The sequence below is a fragment of the Camarhynchus parvulus genome, chromosome 3, assembly GCF_901933205.1.
Source record: "Camarhynchus parvulus chromosome 3, STF_HiC, whole genome shotgun sequence".
Lineage (NCBI taxonomy): Eukaryota > Metazoa > Chordata > Aves > Passeriformes > Thraupidae > Camarhynchus > Camarhynchus parvulus.
In genome coordinates, this window is record NC_044573.1 from 102,515,499 (window position 1) to 102,542,471 (window position 26,973).

Here is a 26,973-nt window from a genome sequence, read left to right on the forward strand (position 1 = left end):
ATTTGCACAGTGTTTTCTTCAAAATGAAATATCCCAGCAAAACAGAAATTAATATTTATATGTGTAAATGTTTTTGGAAATTATAAAATAAAAATAAAACATACCAGAAAAAAAGAGAAAAATACCAATTTTACATTAAAAAAAAAAAAATTTAGTTTCTACAAAATTTTCAGAATTAGTGCATGATTGAGGTTGGAAGGAATTCCTGGAGGTCATCTGGCCCGACCCCTCAGCTCAAGCAGGGCCACATAGACTCTGTTGTCCAGAAAGATATTGAATATCTCCAAGAATGGAGATTCCACAGCCAGTCTGGGTGGCCTGTGCCAGTGCTTGGTCACTCTCACAGTGAAAAGAGTGTCTCTTGGTGATTCAGGATGTGTGTGTTTCATTTCAGTTCAGGATGTCTGTCCATTGCTTCTTGTCCTGTCATGGGGCACCACTGAAAAGAACCTGATGCCCTCTTTTCCATTTCCTCACTTCACATATTCTCCTGAGTCATCTCTCCTCCAGGCTAAGCAGTCTGAGCCATTTCAGCCTTTCCTTGCAGGAGAAACACCCAGTCCCATCATCATCTTAGAGGCCCTTCACTGCAGGCTGACCAGTAGCTCTGCATCTCTCTTGTATGAGGAGCCCAGAACTGCAGCACTGCACCCAGAGTTCTCACTCCTTCTTCCTAATTCTCTTGTTCCGTCCAGCAAACCAAAGTTTCTTGGGTTTTTCCAGCTCTGGTTCTCACAGCCATTCTGTATATTGATAAAATTAATTAATTTCAAGGACACACTATTGCTTTAGTAGCAAATGATGGAGAATAAGGTCCATAAGTCCCGTTTGCTGCTGTTTATGGGGAGACAATGCTAGTGAAAATACAAATCAAAGCAATTTTAAAGAGGAAGTTTGGACAGTGGTAAGGAGAGATTGCAGTGGTATTGAGAGGGTAATATCTCAGAAAAGTTAATGCTTCTTTGGAAATGTTGATTGCAACAATAGTATAAATATGATGTAATATTTTGTTTAATATCAAACTGCATTAACTAACTGGAATTTACAATGATAAGATAGATATTTTTCTTACTCCTTTGACTTGTGTACTCAGAGAGTTTTTTTATGTGGATTGTTCTTCTTTCCTATCAAAAAGGTTTCCTAATGTAGTGTGACCTGTCAGAGTCTGTATATAGACAAAAAAGAAGCAACAGGCAAATGAGGATTTTGCAGGTAGGAGTACAATAATAGATAAGGATGAAAATATTTCAGCTTCAACACACATGAAAGTTTTTTAGATAAAAAAAATCCAGTAATAAATATCATCTACACTTTAAATCATCATCATCACCACCATCATTCTCAATAAGGCTTTTTCAAGAAATTTGCTATGCAAGATAACAGCTGGGATTATCCAGCTTTTTCGTGCCAGGCGACTATGACATGAACACAAAATGTCAGTGTACTTGCAGGTATTGCTACTTCTTCTCATGGACTGTGGTAACCACTGCTTTGCAGTAGATGACACAGTGCCAGTGTGAATCAAGTTTGTCCCCAGGAATATATAGGGCATGTCTGTAGGTATGCAGGAGGAAAAAGGAACAAAAGAGCCAAGAAACCAAAAAGGTTTTTCTTGGCATTGGTTTTCATATGCTGAAACCTTCCTGGAGATCCTCAACTGTTTTCAGCATCACCTGAGAAAGCTTTTTTCCAGTCAGAACAAAACTATGTTTGTCTTCTTTTGGCATAAGTTAGCATCTTCAAGATTTGCATAATTCCTGATCTGTGTTTCTAGTCAGTGTGTGTGTCTGAGTGTGCAAACTGCAGCATGCACATGCATGCACACACAAGCAAAGGAGCACCTGTGTACAGCTTTACTTGCACTTTTGGGGACTAGCACAGCTTTGTGTGCCCTCTCTACATGTGATTAAATATTAATTAGGCTTCTAATATAAGAAAGTGTGTTCACAGGCCTGAGTGCCACATAAATAATGCATGAGGTACCCGAAGGCTCAGCCTGAGAAGCTGATTGGCCACCTTGGATTTGTATAATTATGAAGTTTCATTATTAACAGTGGAAGCAGTGGAGAGATTTGCCTAGCTTGAGGGACTTTGAAAGCATAAGCTGTCTCATTAGGGAAAAAAAGGGAATAAGGCATAATATGCAAACTTGTTAGTAAAAAAAAAAAAGGAATAAAAATTAAGCATAGCTGTTAAACAGGAGTATTTTCTATGTATATATAAACATTTCTAAGTTTATAAAAAGACTGAAATTCAAATAGGTGAGGTCTATACTACAGCTGTTTAGCAATTTTGTTTGTAAGAGCTCTTGGTTAAAAGCTTTTGTTCTTGGTATAAAACAATCTTTAATATTTTACAGAAAAATCCACAGGTAGCTTAATGGGTTCTGCAAAGTGAGAGGTACGGAGGTGAAAGAGAATGAACACAGTCCAGGGCTCTTGCTAGAATGTGTGTTGTGCATGCAATTAAATCTCAAGGTCAAACAATTTACAGACAATTACTTTTCTAACATCTCCAGAAATGCCTGCTTACACGTCTTTAATTTTAAATGATACTGATATTCCAATTCTCCCCAAAGGTTAATGCTGACTAAATCCAGCTGTGACCTGACACGATGCGACAGCACAGTGCCTAATTATCCTCTGGATAGTCATTTACTTTAAACCATTAAAGAAATAGGCTGAGAGGAAGATTTAGGACCCAGAAAAAATGTTAGCCTGACTTCTTTCTTCTTGAGGATGGGGTGGGCTGAAAAATAAAAATAAAATCTTGCTAAATGTTAGCCATTTGCTTTGATGGCAGAAAATTGTTCATCCCACTCTGTTTTTTTACAGGTTAAATTGCTAACTAGTTCATTTTATCCATTGCCTACGGCTGGCGCTAAATGTCAGTGACAAATTTTGTACTTGTCTTGAAGAATGAATTAAGTTATGCACAAAAGCTATAGTGCTTTTTTTAAGATGAGTGAATTGCAGAGAGGAAAAAAAGTTGCTCATTTGAAAAAGGATTATTTCGATTAAAGGCCTTTTCTATTGTAGTGGAAGACAGGTAGTGGTTTAAGATAATTCTGACAGTTACCTCCCACAGAGGCTGCAGTCCTTTACTAGAAATTTCTTTAAGAGCACTTGCATCAGATTATGCACTATGATTGTTATTGTAAGACCATTTGTGACAGTAAAGGGGGGGAACAATTACAGAAAATGGCAACTATTATTCATTAACTAAGGTAAAACTGGTCTTTCTTCAGTGAGGTCAGCATTCCATCGCCTTCAAAAAACCTTTCTATGGTTTGTAGCAGTGGCAATTAAAAGCCCCCTAAGTACTGTCTGCCAAATATTGGTGAGAAGGAACAGTTCATTCAGAAATTTCTATTGAGAAGACCTGGCACAGTCTTCACAATCCATCTGGTTTTCAGTTTTCTGGCTCTGGTAGTACCCCATAATCTCAAGCAAATAGTGTACCTAAGAATGTTTGTTACTACTACAGGCCAAAAATAATTTTTACTTTATTTTTTTGTATTATGGAAGTCCTGGTATTTCCAACTGTAAGCAGAATACCATTGTGCTGTGCACTGTAAAAAAACCCACAGATTTGAAATAAATGTTTTTAGTGGCACCCACAGGTTTTGGCAGATACCTTTCTTCTCTCACTGTGTGCATAAATATTTTCACTGATACCAGCTGTAGAAAGTGGTATGGTAAATGCTAATCTCAGTACAGTCATAGCAGTCACAAATGGAAGTTAGATCTGTAATTTCAAGTTGAAAGCTGAAATGAAAAATCTAGTGATTATGCACTACTGCCCTAAGCTACTTCTCTCTTTCTTTCTCCTCTACACTCATTCTCAGGCAAAGGGATAAGGTTTCCTCCCCAGGAGAAAGAAAAATACAGATTATCAGTTTTCTGGTGATAACAGTGCAACTCCTGAAGATAGTCTGGCTCTAAAAAGCAATACATGCTGGGATACATCTCACCTAACTTTGGATGTTATAAGCATAGATGTCTCAGTTTGAGCTAGTTAGTTTTGCCCCTGTTCTACTGAGGAGAGAAACAGGTATGACCAGATGCATTCCATGTAATTTCAGGGTTCTGTTTAGGATGAGATGAATTGTCCTCTGAGCTTCTTGGTTCTTTCTGTTAACTTTAAAGAGAAACCCAACTTGGTTGTAGTTTTAGATTCCCACATTCGGACATCACATTAATGATGATTGTGCTATTCCTTAACTTCTCATCTCTGGCTTGCCTGATTGCTCTTGAAGAATTTATTTCCACTCCCTGTGCATGAAATAGCATCTCTCTAAATTTTTATGAAGTATATTTTCAGCTATTTCTCTGATGTATTTGTTCCATTTTTAAATGCCTAAACTTTCAACCTTCCCTTTGATAAGCTAGTTGGAGCACCTTTGGTCCATATTTTTGCATTTTTTAGGATCTTGCATCTCTTATGTAATTTGCTTCTAAGTTTTGTACTTCACATGTTCATTGCAATGTGAGTAAGTGTTACAAGGGTGGTCTCACTGAAATTTTGAACACAGAGATATTATTCCTTGCTTCCATTTTGTGGTATATGAAAATTTTGTTAGTGACGAAACACTACATGAAGAAATTAAATTATACTGAGATAGATATTTATAATTTCCTGTAAAATTGCTTTTCAAAGAAAATTTTGGGGTTTTGCTTCAGTTACCTCTTTTGTTGCATTAGACTACATAAATTACTATATTTGTAACTGTACATTTTGCAGACTGCAGCCCTTCAGCTAAGGGGTTGAGTTTCACTCAACCCATTGTTTATCATCCTACAGACCTCTCTGTATTTTTAGCTAAATTTCCTGAAAATTGTTTCTAAAAATGTTGTGATATCTGACCAACAGCTGTTTCTTAACTGTTTCTTTTGGCATTGACTTAACCCAGCATTGAATATTGATAATTTGATCTATTTGATGATTTAAAATCTTTATAAAGAAACTATTGCACCAGTCAGTGAGTCAGATTAGCCACTTCTTAGTGACTTACCCAAATTTAAACATTTTACCTAAACTGTGCAGGCAAGCAATTGAGTGAGAGAGGCATTTTCAGAGGGCAACCCATCTCACCAACTCCAAAGGAAAAGCTGATGAAAATTTAAATTAAGAACATGGGGGAAAAAAAAAAAGTAAAACAACCAAAAAAAAGTCTTTTCATATGTAACTTCTCCAGAAGACAAAGAGTGAAGGTGAAAAGAGATGAATGGTAACAGATGAGTAATATCCCAAAGGTGTGCAAACTGTAGAATGGGCTCTTTCAACACTGCCATGTTTCTCTTTGCTGCCTTCTCAGTAGGTCTTGGAAACTTATACTAAATATTTACTATTTGGATGGCATAATTTTCATGGGATGAATATCAATTTGTTTGAAAATTAGTTTCCATGTTTCCTGTTTTGTTTATTTGATAAATAGAAGAATGTTATTTAAGAAAATGTCATGTATTTTAATATGTCAGATCTGATCAGCTCTGCAGAGTAAAAGAAATATTTCAGTTTTATATTTCTTCTTAGAATAGAATTTTGGAAACTGTACCTTTTCCTTATAGCCTTTTTTCATGTCTTATTTACTGGATGGTCTCCTGGTAAATTTTATCTTTTATTAAAGGTTGTAATTATGTTCAGCTGAAACGTCCAGCTCAGGTTATAGAACTTTTCTGCTGAATCTTGTTACTAGTCCCAGGACAAATCTGTACTGAATCACAGATTCTGATCCATAGACCCTGCTTGTGTAAGAGCACTTTTAGTAGTTACAAAAGACATACTCATTAAGAAAATATTTCATTACTGGTACAGCTGTAGTTTTGAGAACCTTCTTCCCAGTAATATTACTTCATAAAATAAAGAACTGAGTGTGAATATGTTTTGGTACCAAAATGACTTAAAATATTTGAAATATTTCCAGTGAATAAATTTAATCTAATTTTTGTAAATGTTGGAGGAATATATGTTTAGTACTAAGAAGTACAGAATATACCTCTGTTTAGTTTAATTTTCCTTTTAAAGCTAAATGCATAAGCTAATGTAAAAAGTTCTGTTTCACTAGTTCTGTATAATAATTTACTCTGTGAACTGAAATCAGTGGGAATTTTGTGGAATAAGTTAAAACTTTTCATGAAGGTGGGAAAGAAAATATTTTTCTGACTAACAATGCCAAGAAGCAAACAAGGTGTAAATATATACAGATTCTGGTTAAAAATTAACAGCTAATGAAGTGGGAACAATACAAGGAGGGTGGTGGTGAATAAAGCACAAATCTCATACTAAAATAATTTTGGAGTATATGTTTAATTTCTTTCCTGCAGAGCTATCCTTCACTTGTTGAATCCAAGTGGCTGGTAACTTAGAGTAACAGCAATTTGCCTTCCTCTTTTCCTGTGAATACTTTTTCTCTCAGTAATGAATTAATGGTACATCCAGGTAGAAGTAAATGGAGAAAATAAAGATATCCCTTTGGTTACAGAAGGAAAGAGCAGTGCCTTGGCTGCGGGCTCAGGTCCTGACAGCTGCAGCAGGACTGAGCCCATGGCATGAGCAGCATCAGGCACTGGTCTCCCTCAGCCGAGCATGCCTAGGAGGCACATTTGTGACTAAAAATGGTTCTAGGAAAGAGAAAGGATGATGTGCTGTTTGTCTGGAGGGAGTCAATCTACTTGCTGCTGGCAGTAAGGTAGTAGAAATCATACAATGTGCAACCATGGAAAGCTTAAAAGCCATCAGTGATGTTGTTACCTTAATGATCACTAATATAAAATAGACCGTACTGCATCCCCATGCAACAATTTGTGAAATCTGAGCTTCACAAATGCAGATTTGAATTCAAAATGGTCCATTTTCTGTTTGAGTTTATAATAAAATCTTGTTAATGTTTCACTGAAGAAAACTTTTCTATGCCTAAGAAGAATTCCTTTTGTGGATTTTTGAAGTGCCATAGTGATTGGGTATTGTGACAGACATTATGGGATGGGTTGTTTTGTATTGTTTTGTTTTAGGGGTTCTTGTATGTTTAGTGTTTTTTGTTTGGTTGGTTTGGATTTTTTTCCCCTGAATGTGAAATATTTTCACCTGAAAATCACTACCAACTGAAATTTATTACTTGTTCATATTGCCAAAAAGCTGTTCCAGCACCATTTTCTTCTTTCCTCATTTTTAACATTCATTTTTCTTGATCTTTTCTTAAGTGATGGTTTCAGTCACTTTCTAATAAGGAGTTTTACAATTTCAGAACGTCTCTTGAGACCTGCTTGTCAACTCACTTCCCCTCAGGATAACTCAGGGTCCATTTGGAAAAGTTGTATCTATGCTGGATCCTCTAAGGGAACTTAGCCCATAGTCTGTCCTGATTGTCTGACCCATTCAAAAAATGTATCCAGTTATTTTCAGGTCCAAAATAAGAGCTGAGCCTAGAGTAATCTCTTAAACTTAAGCCTTTATTATTCCAGTGATGTAAGGATCCATGATTCTGGATAGGTTCTTTCACAATGAGAGATAACTCAGTTTTATTTCTAGTAGGAATTACATTTTTATTCTTATTTTTTTTTAAATTGTGTTACATAGATTTGCATGTCTCAGATGTATGCCACTGAAAAAAAAATAACATGAAGTGTGTTTAGAAATTGTTGGTTTGCTCCAACCTGAAATATGATGAAAAGGGAGCAATCATCACCTTACTAATTCTTTTTTCCCTGTTATTTCAAAGTCACTACATCCAGGAGAGAACACATTTGGATGTTTGTCAGAGATTCCTAAATTGTAGCAGAAGCAGTATGCAAGCAAGAACAAAGTCAGATTAGTTTATTTTTGTTTTTTTAAATACTGTCTTGGCATGTGAAATGTTCTGAAGCTAAGGGCATTGCATAAATAGAAACTGTATTATGCTACCGTGTTTATCAAATGCTCCTCATCTACTGCACCACCCCCATAAATCCACCAAAGCTGTTATTATTCAAGGGTGGGAAGATGGGGAGTATGGAGTGAAAGCTACAGAATGATTTAACACTGTGGGAACTTAATCAATAAGACTGTTGCAGTGAACTCCCAGGAAAGAGTGTTGTTTTCCATCCAGATGATAATAAGGCAGACTAGCAGCAACCTCTGGAGGAGGAATGCTGGAGCACTGAATATGTGGTACAGCTTTGCTAGTTGCTAATTAATAGTTTGAGGCCAGACACCTTTTTGCCATCCTGCTACTTGCAGTTTCTTTCTGGCTTGTCCCATATACCTCTTTCACTACTGGGGTCAGTCGGTGCTAACTTAGATTCTGGAAACCAAATTTGACAGTACTAAAAATTTAAGTTTACCTTTCTTCTCCCACATTTGTTCTTGGCATTATTAGTACATTTTGTATGGCTGTATAGCATGCAATCCTTCCTTACATTGCAAAAATAGTTTTTTCTTACTCCTTGTGCCTTGTATTCTAAATTTATGCAGCTGAAATTATTTTGATGTTTGAAAAATGTGGTCAGACTGGAAAATATCAGCAAAGGCCAAGTTGAATAAAAGTTTAATCTAAGTAATGTTTGTGATATGCAGATTTAATTAGTTTTAGGTGGTGGTAGCTTGAAGAGGTTGGGAATGCTTTTTCAGTGGTACTTAAGCTCAGTATTGATTTTTCTCACTTTTATCTGGAGTCCAAAACAGAACAGGGATCCACTTTAACAAAGCTAAAGCTCTGGCTGAATGATGCCATTATATCTGTATCTTTGCAACACATATAAGAAGCAGAGAGAAAGCAAGTATTTCTTCCATTGCCAGGGAAGAATTGAGGCAATGGAAAATGAAACAGTGAGGTCAAAGTTGGCTGTAAGTAGATGGCTGTAATACAATGTTGGACACTGCATTCTAGCAGTGTATTGAATCCAGGTTTTTGAAGCATATTTAATGGGAACATCTAAAAGCATGTTATAGGTAAGAGTGAATTAATGGATTATTTTGCTAAAACATGGGTAAAACCTGCTACACTCACTAGGAAACGCAAGATGAGATTTGTTTTAACACAGAGAAAATATGAATAGCAGTCAGAAGCTGTCCTTCCAGGTTTCCGGTCTAGTAGCATCACTTCTACACGACCGTACTTCTCTAAGATTATTTATTTTGAGATACTTGGAAACTTTTCCTAAAATGTTTCCCATACTTGCTATAATTAATCAACGCTAAGAACATAATATTCTTTTTATTGGTTATTCATAATGGCTTTTGTTGCATTTAGTTTTAGTTTACATAATATTTTTCTAATGATTCTGTTTTCCTGACTCTTGATTGTCTCATCTTTTTGCTAAGCTTGCCACGACTCTTGTAGTCATCCAAAGCACCAGTATGATAGCAGGGGAAACAGTGGAGAAACCGTACCTGTGGGGCAATGTATTTTTCTCAGCTTCACCACAAAAGACCATTGAGACTAAAAATGCACATTTGATTTTTGCTGATATGAGAGGTTCTGTACCATCTTTGATATTTTGCCACAACAGATCAAAATTTATATAGAAGATATGGCATTATCTAGAACTTTCTAGTGCTAAACATTTTTTAAAAATCGTATTTAGAGTTTGAAGAGGTAATACAGATACAGTTTTTGCACTGAATTTAAAAAACACCCATATTAAAATCACTTAATCTGCTAATGAGTAATGTGAATCAAACTCATATTCAAAAATATTTCTGTTTTACCTAGAAATTCAACTGATGTGTGCAAAATTACCTAGAAAACTTGATTTGGAGACAGAGATCCTGCAGAAATTAGGTATTCATTTCCCGAGGCAACTTTCATTTTTTGAGCCTAAAAATAGCACATTCACAGTATAATTTGTAATTAATAAATCCAGCTGGTATTTAGAGACTACTGACAATTCCACTGATAGTATTTTTTCCCATAGCATTCCTCTCTGTCCCTCAGTAGTGGAATTGCTGCTGGTCTGTGCGTTCAAAGTCAGATGTTTTGGGCAGACACCTTTCTTTGGGTCAGTGTCTGGGGCAGCACCTACTGCTCTGGTTTCTCAGGTCAGAACTGACATTGTAAGAGACAAACATGCCATTAGTAAATTATTTAGTACTTTAAGTGTCTGTCATGTAATTCTTTAATTCTGGTTCTCTTCAGTGACTTGTGCTGCAGAAAGGTTTGATATCACATTTGTATGGGAGGGCTGAGTAACACTTCACAAAATAGAAGATATCTTCATAACAGAAAGAAAACAGCAATGTTTTATTCATTGGTACACTGAAAATTATAGTGCAAATACAGATTTAATTTGGATTTCAGCACAGGGCTGTCACAATGGCATATGGGCAGAAACAGCAGACACCAGATCAGGAGTCGTGCCTAGTAGGCACCACAACAATACATGCACGAGCACATGGGCACAAAAATATACACACAGTTCCTAAGTACAGTCTTTGTCCTAATAGATATCCGTATATTGCTCATGATTTACAATGATTTTTGTTTCCAAACCAATTGTATTTTCATTTTCTTTTGTGCTTTGACAGGATATAATTATTTCTGAAACATATAATAGGATCAAAGCATATTTCATTATTAAAGAACTTATTGCATTATGTTAGTGCCCTCCTGAATGCATGAAAATGTTAATCCAGTTTTGTCATATTTTTCAAATAAGCAGTTTTGTCTTATGAAAATTTTGTGAAATTAATTGTTTGCTTTCTCCCAACATCTGAGGGGTCTATAGCTTCAGAAGATATCAGATAAAGGATGATGACATATAATGAGAGCAAGATTTAGCTATTAAACTTCCTTTGACTCACTTTAAATATTGATTAGAGAAACACTTCTGGGCAAATATTTATATTGAGCAATAATATAATTCAGTGACTTTTTTTTATACTTTCTGAATATCATTATGTCTTCAGTAATTTAGCTTAGAAAAATACATTGTTAGCCATGGGTTAGATGAAAAAGTCCTAGATAGATGAGACCAAGAAAGAAGAGTAAAATTTTCCAGCAGTAAACCATCATTCATAAGATGCAAAGATACTCTGTGCTGCATAGCTTATATCTGGCCTTTCCCAGGGTTTAGGGCTGCTGTACCTGGGATATTGGCTTCAAGCAATTTCTTATATAATGCTAGTGTTGTGACAGATACTAATGAAACCATGCTGTTTCTAGATGAAGCTGATATTGTATACATAGGTAGAAGAGGTAATTTCCTTATTCACTTTCTTAATGAACTCAACGAGGATGAAGGAAACTTCCTGTATCTATGACTATCTCCTAGATTTTATTAGTTTTCTTCAGCCAGAATAAATTTTTTGCATGTTTTTGTTTACTTGGTGTATACCATATATAACAATAACAGTTGAATCTACTTGTTGCATAAATGAGTGATGTTCTCTTTGTAGGGGAAAAAAAGCATGTAAAAAATTCTCAGTAAAAAATCTTGTAAGAGTAAGAAACATCAACATATTTGTGTTCTAAAATTTCTTCCAAGTTCTTACCCAAATGGTGAAGAGTCCAACACATGTGCAAGGCATAAAGGGACCAAGTATGTATATTATACATAATATTTGAATATAATCTCAGTGTAAAGGCTGTGTAAGTTGTTTAATGACTAGTTTTTGTTTCTTTAATTATGTTGAACCTTTGGTTACTAAACACCCCAAGTATTCACTGAAAGTTTGAGGTATCCAGGTTGGAGGGCACTGTGGACCCTCCCCACCCCAAGGCAGCACTCTCAGCTCAGCTGTCACACGCTGAATGTCTTGCTTGTCTTACTCAGTGTTGCTGGTCCAGGCTATGAACCAAATAAAGAAGTAAGTGCTTGCTATGGACTTGAAAGGATATAAATATTGACAGTGGTATATAAGGAGGGAAAGGAGGGTGTGAAGTCAGTTATCCAGATAAATCTGCCGTATCCATTGATACTTTCAGCAAAGCTAGATCTCTGACTGAGAATATTTTTGCCTTAGGTAAGAAAACCAGTACAAGTTTAACAGCGATTTGCATGTATTTCTATTATTCCAAGTCCTTAAAAAGATAATTTTTACCTATAGGAAAAATTCTCCTTGGTCAGTTTCTCAGTTAGAGTCCTTGTCTATGCTGCTACCTAGATTTCAAGCAAGCTTCTTTAATCTGGGAGAACTACAGAGTTTGGTCTATTGCCTGTAAATACTTTATGAAATAGTCAGATCAGTTATATCTTGTTTGAGGTTGTAATACATCAGTAATGATTGTATTACAGATCTATGCCATTACAAAAACCTGGCTCTATATTGAAATGATGTCCATATGTACATATTTCTGTTCAATTGGATCTTTCACAGTTCCATCTGAATTGTGAACTAATGTTTAATAGTTAATTTTAGATTGTATTAAGGTAACAAATTTATATAATTTTTGATTTGTGATGTTTAATATTGAGATTCCTTCAATTCCTTTACCTGTATCTTACTTCTTACTGGAATATAGTTTCTTATTGCTCTAATTCATATTGTCCTCTGTCAAGTAAGAAGTAATGCAACTTATTCTTTAGACCCATTTATTGAAATGAGAGGAGTATGTTCTGTTCTAATTGAGTCAGGACCAAAATCCACATAGTGGTTTGTAACAGAGAGGAAAGAGATGTTCTAAATCCTCTACAATTAAAAACCCCCAAAAGAAGCCTAGGTTTCAAAATCTTTAAGTGGTAAATTGAAGAGGTGAACACTTGAGGTGCTTTTTGTCATCTCAAGGCATGCAAAAGCATATTCTTAGATATATGGTCTGTCTGCTAAAATATGGAGGTGAGCCTGAAGTAATATTCTAGCACAGTACTTCCTTTTTTGTCAAGGAATGATCTGGCCTTAGGGATTAGTCCACAGCCTGGCTGAAGCAGAGGTTTTTCTCAAACCAGTGAAGGTGCAATAAGCCAGAAGTGTGTGGGTGTACAACAGCTGCAATTTAAAATCCTAAGGTTATACAGATGTCTCAGGAAAGGCCCAACCTCTCTATGAAATGAAAAGTATAGTTTTAATTTGTCTCAGGAATGGCAGTGATTCTAATATAATTCATCAAAGAAGGCATTTGACTACAAATCAAGTGCATGTTAAATGTGTTTCTGACTCAATATGGAGGTTCATGCTATGGCAATGTAGCCAAATCTGTTTTTCTGATCATTCAGTTTACAAGTTAATCTAAAGTACTGTAAGACCTTTCTTTAGTTTATTATTGATTTCTGATTTTCCTGCTTAACTGTTTTTTTTCTTTATTTCTTGTCAGATATTGTCCCAAGTTTCTATGAATGTAACATTCTGAATGTGATGGTGAATAAAAGCATATATAGTTCTAAGAGATATCTTGCCACTTTTTTCCCTTAACACTTTCTATCAGTGTTTCTGACTTGTTTCTGACTTCCTGTAATTGTGTTCCTACAGCAAGTTATTTCTCCATATATCTAGGCTGATAGATCCTTCACGTCCAATCACATTTTCCTTATATCCAAAGTGACAGATTTTCAAAACTTCTGTAGCTTTGTAGTTTCAAAACTTCTGTAGTTTCTGAGCTAGTCCAGGGCTTATTATCTCCTTGGTTTCTTTTTTCATTTTTGTAAATATGTGGGCCAATGTAATGTGAAATTCAGGATCTAATTTATTTAGTTCTTATTTTATTTTTGTTGCTTTTTGTGTTCAAAGTATCTTCTTCCAGTGTCCTCTTCCCCAGGCAGCGGCATACTTGAGTTAGGTCTCTCCTTCCAGCATAGAAGCTGAGCATCCTTCCTTATGGCTGTGACATTTCACATAAGCACAGATTTAAGCCTAGTTTTACTCACATTTTCTTGTCTAATGCTGATCTGGACAGCATCTTTACTGACAGTGATTGTTTAATGTCTTTTTTTGGTTGTCTTGCCTATGCTGTTGTCCACATTTTTGGCCTTGTCTGTGTGAAACTGTAGCTGGGAAGGCCTTACTACACATTGTACTTCATTAGTGTGTAGTATCCAGTAGTGTGTAGTTGAGAATGACTGAATCTAGGATAACAAAAACACAGGCCTCTGTTCAACTCATAGATCCTCAAGAAATTGTAATTCCACAAGTAAAATGACAGAAAATACCACACAGAGAAAATATCCTTGATGGAAAAGGAGATTTTTTAAAACTCCACTCATTACAAATTCTCTGAAGATATGTAGGACACCAGAGTAAGGCTTAAACAGCACTTTCAGTAAGCAACTGCAAAAAATAGATATCTTAGAATAAAGACGTTAAGTGGTGGTGTTACTTCTTTTGATAGGATGACAGTCACGATGTTTTCAGTTGTTCTCACTTAAATCAGCTAAGAAATCTAGCTGTATTGGAGAAATTCAAAGAGTATTCTATTCCATATAAATATAAACCACATGCTTTTTCTGAGGATTTTCTAAGTCTAAAGTGTTTGGGTGTTATTTAAAGGCAAGCTTGAATATTGCATGCATAGGGAACAAATTGAGTGCTTTCTCTGGGACCCAAATAGGTCTGGGACCTTGGACAGAAGACTTTGGAAAGTTGCTGACTAATCCAGATTTTAAATCTTTAAATTTTATTTTCCTAAGTGAGACCAGGAAGATGCTTAGAAGAGCATACTGCAGGCAGTACCTTGATGCTGTGGGTACAGTAGAGGGTCTGCAGTGGTGTATGAAATACATTCGGCAGAGCAGCATTTGCAGACCAAAGGAAGCACCACAATTGTAACACTCAAAAAGATAAAAAGTCCAGGAAAAGTCTGCTCTTTGAGAAAAAAAAATTGCATGAATAGAACTGCATAGATTTTAAGTATTTAAATTTCAGTATTTTCAGGCTCTCCCAGGACATCACTACCTGAGTGCTACCTCAGAGAACACCCTTCAGAGAATCAGTAGTGGAAAATACAGTCAAAGATGGCTGTCAGCTTGGAAGAAGCAGGACATAGAGTGATTTATGTCTGAGAAAAAGCAGTAATGAGATTCTGTAACATTAACACTACTTCAGGAAAAACTGAAATAGTAGAGAAGAGAGGTTGTGCTTTTTCATTCAAAGTGTATGCTAAATGTGTGCTGTTCAATAAAAAAAAAAATTAATGGAATCTGGGAAGAAATCCCATGATAAAATTAAAATTTTGGCACTCCTTTAAATTAATCTCTGACTTCAGTCTGGTCCCTGTAGAGGTAAGGACCTGGTAGGAGAGACTTCGGAAACAATTGCTGGGAAGTAGTGAGATCTCCACAAATTCAGAGTACACTAACCTAACTTGATTTTTCAGTAGCCTTGTCTAGGGTGAAATATGGATTGAAATTTTTAGTCATGCACACTTTTTGTAGAGACTAATGAAAATCACTACTATTGAGTACATTGACTCCATTCTTTGTACTGTCTGCTGTTGATGAGGGGTCAGACCTGAATGGGACTATGTTTATAGGCAATAGGAGAGTGCTGCTCAAATTATGAAGGAAAAATATGGTGATAAGAAGACAGAGATTAGAAGAAAGTCCCAGGGAAAAATATAGTATCATGGTATCATGACAAAAACCATGTTAGAGATATCTGTTTCAGCCTGTTGCATATGTCAGAGATGTTGAAGATCAAGTTGAAAGAAAGATTCTTGTTGATACAACTTGTAAGGATTCTTCCAAGGGACCAAAGCTGGAATAAGTTTGAAGCTAGTCCTGGGCTAAGACTCCCATTTCTGAGACTGCCCTTTGGAAGCTACTCCAGGTAAAATCCAGTCATATATATAAGTTTATTTTCTCTTAGCACAGTAAATGTAACATCTGATAATCACCCATATTTTAGCAGGCATAAATTCAAACATATTATTAGATTTAATGTTCTGATTATCATCTTGCAATACATACACTGATCTTATGTAGTGGTTTAACAAAGGGAATTAATCAGACTGTAATACACAGGGGATACAAATCACAAAGGACCAGCTCTGTCACCTTTAGTTGCCCCTGAAGTGTTGAACTACCTGTGTATTTTATGCTTGGATGTGCTTCATGCTCAGATCTGGAGAACTACTGTGTTCTGTACTTTAGTAGTTTCCAAAAGAAATGTGTTTAGATGTAACAGTTTTGGATTAGATCTCTTTAATTTCTCTCTCAGTTTGACAAACATGCTCAGCAGACACACAGAAGTATGGAAATGGAAAAATCCCCCAGTCGCCAAACCAAAAGCACAGACTGGGAGGAAATACTTGTCAGAACTACGAAATTATCAGAAGTACTTAATTTCTTAGATTCTTGGTGAATTCTACAGAGTAATTTACAATTAAAATGAAGAAACTCTTAGAAGCTTTATCTTAGGTTTGGTTGTGGGAAAAAAACCCCCAATTTCTAAATGCTTAGACTCCATTTTTGATTGCCTAAATCAACAATTTTTCCAGCCTCAGATTGCTCAATGAAAAAAAGCACAACGATCATTATTTTAATTAAATATAGCAAATGAACTTTGAAACATCATAGCAATTTAGGGCTTTATTGCAGGGATTTTTGAAGTTTCACCTGTAAGAGCTGGGGCCAGGATTTGGAGATGAGACTGTGCACTGACAGTGTCATGTGTGCAGTGACAGCCAACCATACATGCCCACTGTTTTGCATCATTAGCACTGTAGTGAATCTTAGGAAAAAAAAAAAAAGAAAATGTCCAGTCTTTTTTATTACTTCACTTTTCCCCCCTCTTTTTTATTTTTTCTTTATAAAGCACCTAATTTAGGCCACAGACAAAAAGAAAATGTATCTTGAATATGCATCACAGGTTCCAAAAATGAAAAGAAATTGGATTTGGATAGCACTTACTCAATAGACAGATATGATACATGGTAAGAAGGTGCACTGTCTGCCCTGTGATAGATTAAACTACTTTGTAGGAAAATTACTGTGAGCCAGTCACCACCACCACCGTGGCTAAATCTTTAATAAAATTCTCTTCCATATTCAAGAGCGAGGTATGAAGTACACAATAAGCAGAGAGGAGTAGAGTGCCATTTATCAAACCACAGCTAGGTCTGTAATCTCCTGCTTTATCCTTTTTTAGTACTTTATTTGTCTTTATTGTTGCAAGGAAGCACATTTACCCAGGGCAGTGGGCTTTTGGTGCTGATAAACCTTTTGCTTTAAATTCTACCTGTGGGGTTTTTTTCTTTTTTTCTTTTTTCTTTTTTTCCCCCTTTTTTGTTTTTCCTTCTTGATCAGATATCCATCCGGTCACTCTATGGGAGTAATTAGTCTGTTTTGGTGGTCCCTGACTTGTTACATATTCTTTCACCCTTCTTTGCCTGACCTGACCCTACCTCTCTCGTCTCTATGCTACAAAAAGAAAGGGGAAAAAAAGATATTTTATAATCTAAGACATTTTAAAAAGAATACTCATGCCTGTGCAGAAGACGGTCTGGGGTGTATTGCATAATGCTTTTTTGAGGCTATTTGGCAAGATGGCAGTGTTGAATCATGTTGCTGTTGGCCCCTGGGTGGCACTACATGGCTAGATCTGGGACCAACAAAAACAGTTTTGGATAAAGGCAGAAAACATAATTGAAGCATTTTTCTTCTTAAAATTAAAGACTGTAACTAAATTTGTTGTTTGCTGAATTCAACACAAATTCACAGTATTAATAAATTGTATTCCTCTAATTGAATGACATTCCAAAATGTTCCCTGTGCCTTGACTACCTGGTAATATCTGGATCATTTCTGGGAACACCCTGATATTAAGCACAGGTTCAGTGGAAGGGTTCCTATGGGTAGAAGTATGTGACTGGAGCTGCTTTGTGCTGCCTGAATATGCATACTACCAGTCTGTGCTGCAGCCCTGGGGGTGATTTTTTTAGTACTATTATAACCCTTTTTATTGTTTGAATAGCAGTTTTATGACAAAACATTTATATTCAGCCTGCCTTTGTACTTGACTGAAAGAGAGCAATCACTGAGAATGATAAGGCAACAATGGTAATGATAACTGCATTTATGGAGGCTTACAGAATTTAAACGGGCATGCAAAAATAGACTTACAATAGTGCTCTACCTGTATTTGAACTGGCTTCGGTATATTTCTTGTGTCTGGCCCATGTTTGATTGTTGATGGATATGTTGCATTTTCTCCTGTTTTTCTCTCTTATGGCATTTCTTCTGTATGAGTCTTACCTGTGTGAACATCAGGTTTATCTTAGCACTGAAAGATGTCCTAGTAAAATGGGGGAATATAACCATTTCTCAAGATCCACATCCCTGAAATTATTGCTTAACTTACATATTAAGATTTCAGAGTTTGTGGTATTATGATCTTGCATCAGAATGGTCATTACCTGTCTTTCAAGGTTCTACCTCTCAAGAAAATAGGCAATTCTTTCACTATCCCTTGAGAAAGTGAGAAATAATACTGGACATTGGAAAGCAATCCAAGAGTCTAAGATCAATCCTTCTGTTGTTAAATATTGCTAAGTCAAATGAATTCTAATTTTTTCTTCCTTTGCTATGAAGTTTTCTCTCTTTTGAGGTTCACTCAGACACATCCACAAGGACACACATGCACACACATTTGTGAATTTCCTTAAAATTTCTTGCTTATACCAGCACATAAGACAGCAACAAGAAGGTTCATTGTGTTCTGGGAGGAAAAAAATAGTTCCTGGATCTCTGAATTGTGTGTGAGGGGAACAGAATTACACCAAAGTCTGCATATATTTTAGTATGGGCTATGAAGAAAGGCGTGCACTATACATTGTCCTAAAGATATTTTAAGGCTATGTCTTGCCATACTGCTCACAGACTGCAAAGTAGACTTCCTGGTGCTAGAGGGTTTCTTACCAAGGAAAAGACTGCTCTCATGGAGTTAAAATGACACATTTAGCCTATTCACCTAGATTTTTTTTTCAATATTTTGAAATAATTTTTGAGGGAGCTATTTTATATAAAGCTTTATTTTATATAAAGACCCCCTTCTGTAAACAAATCAATGTATATTTTTATAGAAGTGAATGACAATTTTAAAGACCTTTTAAATTTTGAGCCATACATTTATATTTTATTGGTTTTGAGAGATGGGAACCTCAGTACAGCCCAATTTCTTCCATACTTTAGCTTTCCTATGATATAATTTCTTCCTTGATCTGTATTTTAATTTTTCTGTATTTACCCATCCATTAGAAGTTTACAGTATATAATATCTGGGTAGAAAAACATTGTGAAAATTAAGTGAATAGAAATGTAAAAAAAAGTTGGTAAAATCAAAGATATCTTTTCTTTTATTTGTGTCTTATTTTTCTATTTCAGAAACTCACTAACTACACTCCATTTTTTAATGTATGTATATGATCATTGCATGTTAACCTCTTCATGTGCTTGTCTGCACTAGTTAGGCTTTAAATATGCTTAAATTAATAATTCAAATTCTCTTTTGCAAACGAAATATAAGTAATGCAAACATTAATTCACTTTGCCTTATAGTATTCTGGAATGCTGCATTCAAAGATACGTCATTTTCTACTAAATGTCTTTCTAATACTTCTGTGCAAATGATACCTTTTCCCCAGGCCCAGCTACTTAGTGGATATTATTGAACAAATGTCTTTTATAGGATCGAAAAAAGTGAGGCATTATGTGAAAGAAATTTTTGAAAATGTGCATGGACTATTTCGGAATATGCTGAGTGAATATTAAGCAAACACCTGAAGTTCCTGTGCTGCTGCCTAGAACCAGCACTTCATTACCTGTTACGTGCAGTGACTTTGAATTTTTTATTAGGTACTGGTCTCTTAGCCTGTAAGGCTTGTGCATGATGTCTATGAGAGCAATTTCCAGCAGAGCGAAGCCTTATCACAGATTCACCTAAAAGGTAAGGATATTTTTTAATTTTTAGTTCACATGCTGAACAGCTGCCTGCTGAACACCTGCCCACAGAGCAGGAAAGAAATTTGGTTTAAGGGTTGATTATGCATGTCTTACTCATATACAGTAAGTCCAGAAATAGGCATGATGAACTTCAGATAAACCCAGAATATGCAAATGCAGAGTACAATACCAGAATATTTACCCCCTAATTTTGTGCTCCACTGCATTTTTAGTGCTTTTTTCTTTTTTATTTTTCAGGTTGGTGAGGACATAGGAGAAAGGTTTATATATACTTCTGATTTATTTAGTTTCACCCAAATCTGCACTGTTAATATTTTAAAAAAGCAAAGTTGAACTATGAATCTGGCAGGTAATGTAAAAGAATCATTGTGCTTGGCATTCCTCATATTTGCTAAGGATTTGAACAAATATGAATTAATATTAGGAAAAAAACAGCAAAGATGGAGGAAATGATGAAAAATCAAGAAAGGTAACTAATCAGAATGTGAGGAGAAACGACAACAGTAAACTTAGAGATCCTGAAGGAATGCTTTGATTACTTTTTCACTGAAAATGGCTTAAATGGACTTTTGAGAGTGAGGGACCTTATTAAAGTGGATTGTGAGTGATAAATTTTAAGACTATTAGTTTGAGGAATTCAAATCAGGTTATTTAGGGGTAAAAAAGTCTCAAGAAAGCATGGGCTACATTCAGAATGTGGTGATAAACTGATGGTTAAAAGAACAGACTTTGGTAAAAAAAAATAGAAGGAGTGACAAACTTTGAAACCCAAGACCAATTCACCTTCTTGGTCTCCAATTTTCTCATATTGGCATCATAAATTTAGCAAAAATAACTTCCATCTTAGAAGTTTTTGCTTTTTCTGATAGAATTATTCTCTTGGATTTTCTTTTAGAAACTGATTTGTTTTTCCACTTAATTTTTTTTCATTTCCAATTTGTAAATAACTCTTGTGACAAAAACTGCATCTGGATTGGTAACTGTCTTTCAGTCTGATGTTTTACATTTCAGAGAAACTTGTTGCCATTTCTTCTTTAGCCAATCCTTATCCACCTTTCAATTTCACTGCTTGCCCAAGTGTTTTCTACTTTAACTAACCTTTTCACACGTGTTGTTTCATGAAATGTCTTGCTGAAATCCAGATGGATATTTCCTCAAGCACATCAGTTATCTTATTAAAAGAAAGCTATTGGTTTAGTCTTCCTGCAATTAGTATATGCTGCATTCTAAAGCTGGAAATGTGTCCTTTTCTTGATCATATAAAAACAGAGATGTTAGTGGTAGTGCAATGAAATCATTGCTCATGCAAAGGCGGAGCCTTGTCATCCACACTTTCTGAACAGAGAATTTGGGTCATGCCATTTAAAAAAAGATTTCCTTGAAAGCAGTCTCTTTGATACTGGGCCCTTAATCCATTCCCCAATCAGACTGAGCATGCATATCATGACAAATCTTTCCTCCATTAAAATCATTTGCTATCCTAAAATGAATTAGGTGAATCAATATACTCTTCCCAAGGTTTCCCTGAGGAGACAGGAGCAGCTGCTAGAGCAGCAAGTGCTGCCTGAACAGTCAGACACCAAGGCAGTGAGGCCAGCACTGGTGTCACCAGGGAGCAAGAAGCAGTCCCTTGCAGGGAACTGGGGGAGAAGGTTACTCATGGGTACCATAGTTGTGCTGAGGCAAAACCAAGAATCAGCTGTGACTGTCAGAACTGGCAAAGCTGTGCATTCCTGGAAAGGTATAATAGTAACACAAACTCCAGGGCAGCAAGAGAAGAAAGAATGCTGCTGTTGTTTCTGATGTGTCATGCTCTTCTAACTACTTGAACTTGAACAACTGTGTGCAGTATCTTCAATTAGTTAATTAGATTAATATGTTCTCAAGGCTACTTTGAGGTAAAATTTCTTACTATTTTGTTTCTTATGCTTCATAGATATCGCAATATGTAATAATGAATGTATTTAATAATGAGCATATTCTCTACCTTTTTCTGAAGACTGTTTTTTTCTAAAGACTGCATAGAATAGGAAGAAACAAGGTAAAAAAAGAAAAAGTCAGACATAAGTTGAAAAATTTGAGCTGGATGCTTTCAATTGACTTAGTTTGCACAAATTAGCAGACTAGAATTTCTGCAGAGGTGGTAAATATACTGATTTTTTTTTCTAAATTGAAGTAGAAAAAAACCAATGCCATGGAACAAGTATTTTTCGATTGAAAAATATTGTTGGCAGATTTTTATGGCTTAGTATTTTTTCTTATTTATTCTCTAAAAAGGAATAATTTTTAAGGAAAGACTGTGTAAACACATTGAGGTTTACAATTAAAATTTGTTCTCAGCCTCAGAAGGGCCGATGGTAGAACTTGATTTGGAATTCTCCATCAGAATTATTTTTCAATAGAAATAATTAATGCTTTGAAATTAGAAGTGTCATTAGTATGAGTCAACAGTAGAAGACCCCTAATTTAGTCTGAAAATGAGTTCTTGACATTTTTGCAATTAGATAACTGAAAGTTTGAAAAGTAAATTTTTTTTGAAGTGTAGCTTTAAAAAAACCCTCTGGTCATAATAATTTTCTAATTTGTACTAAAAATTGCAAATCAATATAAAAATATTTGTAGTGTTTTCAAATTACTGACTATATTTATGTGAAATTTTTATAGTTTATATATTTTTTCTGATATTTTCAATAGGATAGTATTTTGAAATTTAAAATAATTTTTTCCTGTCTACCCCATTTCCTTGCGATGTTTGCTTGATGTACACTATCACCTGGTCTTTCAACACATCTCCTTAAGCAGAGTATTTTAGTGTTTACATGAGACTTTAATTCAGTAAGCAGCTGAAGTAGTTTCTGTTTGTATGACACACACTTGTACAAGTTGCAGATTTGTGTATTATGAAATGACTGAATATGATTATGAAAATCTCACTTGTTTGACTTATGATGGTTACTTTCATCAGCAAATAATATAATTTTCAGTATATGACACTGATTCCTTCTTATGCATTTTTTTTCTCATTATCAAATTGACAGTGCATTTAAATATCAAGGCTGTATTTCTTTTCTTGGTAGTCATTTGAGCTGTTAGGATTGTTCTTTTTATAAAAATTGGGTCTTTTCTTAAAACCTCTTTCTTTGTTCAGCACAACTTTTATGTGTGGGACATATCTCCTTTCATCACAGCAGGGGACTGTGTATTTGTGGGATAAACTAGTTCCATATTAGCAATGTGGAATTGTTTGAGCTTGTTTGCATATGTTGATAATGCCTTTTGTGATGGTAAGTTTTGGGGAATTCTGTCAAAAGTAGTATTTTTTTTCTCAATAGTTAATTCATATCCTGTAAATATGCTGTTCCCCTTAAGCCTAAATGCTATTTTTATTGTCTATGAATATAGGATATGTTGATAATAACACAAAAATAAACTAATCTGAAGTTAATGGTTAGTATTGATGACTGAAATGCCAACACTATAACTCACATTTTGCTGTTTAAAAGAGAATGTCCCATAGCTGCTGTGTTGAATACTTTTAGGGTTGTTTGGAATATGTGGGTGTAAGAGTTTATTCAGGGAGCTGGAGCTGTGAAAGCACTTAGACCATGTGAGTCTCCACATTGCATACTAAAAGTTTGATACATGGAGAACTTCAGTGGGAATCTCTCACAGCATGTCAGGTGCCAGCGCTCCTTGTGAAATGCCTACACAAAGGAACTTGTGTGCTCCAGTGAAGAGGAGAACTTTTTAGTTTGGGAATTTAAGTCAGGTTTAGGTAACCAAGTACTCACCTTGCCTGGTCTGGTGTAGTTTTAGACGTGCATGGAAAACAGAACCTCAGCAATTTAGGAGGATTAGTGATAAAATTGTATGTATTTATGTATATATTTTTATGTCTTCACATTACACACCACTGTTTGATCCAAGTCCCACTTCAGATACCTCACTTGATTTGTAAATCTTACTCTTTCCTTCTTATTTTATCTGAAGATGCATGTTGATATAAATGAGCACTTTAAGTTACTTTTCTATTTAGCATGAGAGCAATCTTGACTACTTTACTTGGGAATGCTCTGCTGTGCCCATTAGAAGATATAGACAGGAAAGTGAACCTTTGGCTATTTCAGTAGAAAAAATTAATTTTCTAATCTGATCTTTTAAGTCTGCCTAAAGAAAGTTAAACTTCATTGTAGCTACACTATCAAGTCCTTTTGATTTCATGGCATTTTTAAGGTTGATCTTATTCTATCTATTTAAAAAAAAATTACTTTGGGCTCAATTTTGTCTGGGAAGGACAGGAGTGAATATGCAGGGAGGCTGTTTGGAAACTACACTATTCTATGCAAAAGACTAGCAAAGAAATAATTTACCTAGGAAGATCTTTTTTTAAGAAACCTGCCAGCAAGCTTTTCCCTTCCTATAAGGTTCATATTTAAACAGTTTCTAATGTTGACTTTTGGCCAACAATGTCTCTTTCTCCTTCTGTGATGGAAAGGAACAGCTCAGTAATAAAAACTAATTTCTATGTCTTTCACATTCATGTCTGAGAAGACATGCAATTTATAGAAGAAAATTACAAATCACATTATGAACTGCTTAAGAATTTCAAGAAAAACAACTTCTGGAAGAAACCATGAAAAAAGTATATAGGGACTAATATTTTTTCGGAAGCTTAGACATGGTATTTCCTTTTTTTGAATAACTGTGATATCTCATAGAAGAAGTTTTAAAGTTGAATGACAATTTCCATCATGAAAACAGAAGGGAGTTTTTTTGGTAAGGTCAAAAGAAAATGAGAATATTTCTTACGTGGACTATTTGAAGGAAAATATGTGACTGCATCCAAACTATTACTAACCTAAATACAAATTCACCTACACATTTGCCTCACTAAGCGTGTGATTTAATCACATTAATAAAGTGTATTGGTGAGGAATTCTGAGGGAGTGGATGTGAACTGGTCCTCCTTATAACAGTGACTATATTGCAGTCACCAGGCTTTGAAGTGGCAGTGCCTGATCCTTCTAAGGTTTAGTTGGGAAATGCTAATTTGAAGCACCAGGCTCATAGCAAGGGAAAAATATTCAAGAGATCAATTATTACTCCTGACTCACCGTGTGTTCAAGCTGTCTTTATGACTTGTCTCTGAGACAATAATTTGATTTGACAGGCAGATTGGATGTTATTAAAGGTAAAGGATTTCAGTTACTTTAATGCACACGCAAGGTGTTACCAAGATCTTCTTGAAGAGAGCCAAGAGGACTGTGCCACTAGTGTGATCTGCAGGTGAAGGAGCTGGAAAATTTCCCAGTTTTGTAATTGGGTGGTGAATTAATTGCATATAGTTGTCCACAGAGGGCATTAACTAACAAAATGCATCTCTCACATTAAACATTAAAGTTGATACAAGCACCTTTTTCAAGGAAAAGAGGAATTAACAGTTTAGACTGAGGGCTCTGTCGTGCTACTGGTGTTATTATATTATTTTTTATTATCTAGCATGAAAAATTCATTACCATCTGGATCCCATTTTACTAGATACTGTATATTCATATAAACTAAAAGAAACCTATATAGAATTATGAAAACAAAAGAACAAAATATTGAAAACTAGATAGATATAGGAGACTAAAAGAAGTAAATCATGTATGATTCCAGCATGCATTAGAAACCTTTTACGAATGAGTAAAGCATAAGAAAATTTTATTTGGGATTCTCTGGAAATGTTCCTTGGAAAAAACCCCAGCCACTTCATTATTATTTCACCAAAAAGGCAAGTACTGATCTGATAATGAAAACATTTAGAATTTAGTGATCCTCAGCTGTACTCTATTATGTCTGTTTCATTATTTTGCAACTGGTGAAATTGGTACAGGCGCATGATCTCTTTTTTGGGAAACGTTGCCTCTTTTATATAAACCCCAATGAATTTAGGCATATCTAAAGAGGGTTTTTTTCAAACTTACGTATTATTTTCTTACAATATAAATTTATGAGGGACCATACACTCCACTAAGGGCCTGTGTTCTGGGCATTTTACAGCAGTCCAATTTTAAAATACTTATTTTCAGACATTTAAGAGCAACAGTTTATAAAAGGTGTGATTCATGAAAGTCCTTCCATAAACATCCACTACCAGTTGGTAAACCATTTAAGCCTTTTAGGCTGCTCCTTTGAATTTTTAGAAATATTCATAATAGTAACAAGTACCCATTACTAGGATTTCAAATATTTTTTCTCCTATCAAAGAATGTATTTCTATTGTGCTCTAATTCTAACCCTTACTGTGTTGATTTTTTTAAGAAGAGCAAATATTACTAAATGCATAGGCAAATTTACCAATTAAGTCTACTTGTAATTAAGTAAATGTAAATTGCCATATGCTCAGTAAATTTCATAACCATGAAGATAATTATTACCATACCTGTCTTATAATGGCCTGACTTTCATAACAGGTGGGATATTCTGTCTTTTTGGTTTTTACTAGTGGTTTTGGGATGAATACTAAAAGTAGTTCAAAATGTCATGAAGAGCAAAACTGTTTTCAAATTTACCAATGCAGACTTAAAAAACTATAAATTCCTGTCCTTGCAGGTAAGGGTAAACAAAGAAATAATTTTCAATCTGTCCCATGCAAGCTACAAATCTAAAGGTGAGGCAATTAAAAAAGTTTCTTCAACTTTTGAATTGCACTTACATGAATCTTCACAAAAAAGAAGGAAAATATTTAAGGTGTTGACACTGAAGCTTCACTTTCTGAAATAAGCCATTATAGTCTTATTCCTTTAGACAATCCTACAATGTCTGAAGGGCAAATATATAAAAATGTTGATGTGCTTCAATAATAGTCTAAAAAGCAGTGTGAAAGGAATTTTTTAGAATTTAACCAGTCAGAAAGATGACTCATGAGACTGTGCCTCCCAAAATACTTTCTTCTATTTCTCTGACATGCCCTTAGTCATTCTATGATTTCCCTCAGTCTCTTCATGGTTATTAAATACTGAAATATTGTCAAATGTAGTGTATACTCTATATGTATATGATATTACTTTTTAATCTGTATTATGGACACTGGGAATAGTCTGTTTTTCTTGCTAAATTGGCATACACTACTCCATAAGTAGTTGGCCTCTCTGAGAAGTAAAAATACAAATGCATAAAATGT

General features: G+C 35.1%; 1 long non-coding RNA gene across 1 annotated transcript in view; it reads left to right on the forward strand.

Annotated features, from left to right (window-relative positions):
- LOC115901554 overlaps positions 1-26,973 on the forward strand; it is a 196,067-nt gene that overhangs the window by 47,009 nt on the left and 122,085 nt on the right. The window contains exon 2 of the long non-coding RNA XR_004060565.1: positions 19,701-19,791. This is a non-coding gene — a long non-coding RNA (uncharacterized LOC115901554). The remainder of the gene's footprint in view (positions 1-19,700; positions 19,792-26,973) is intronic.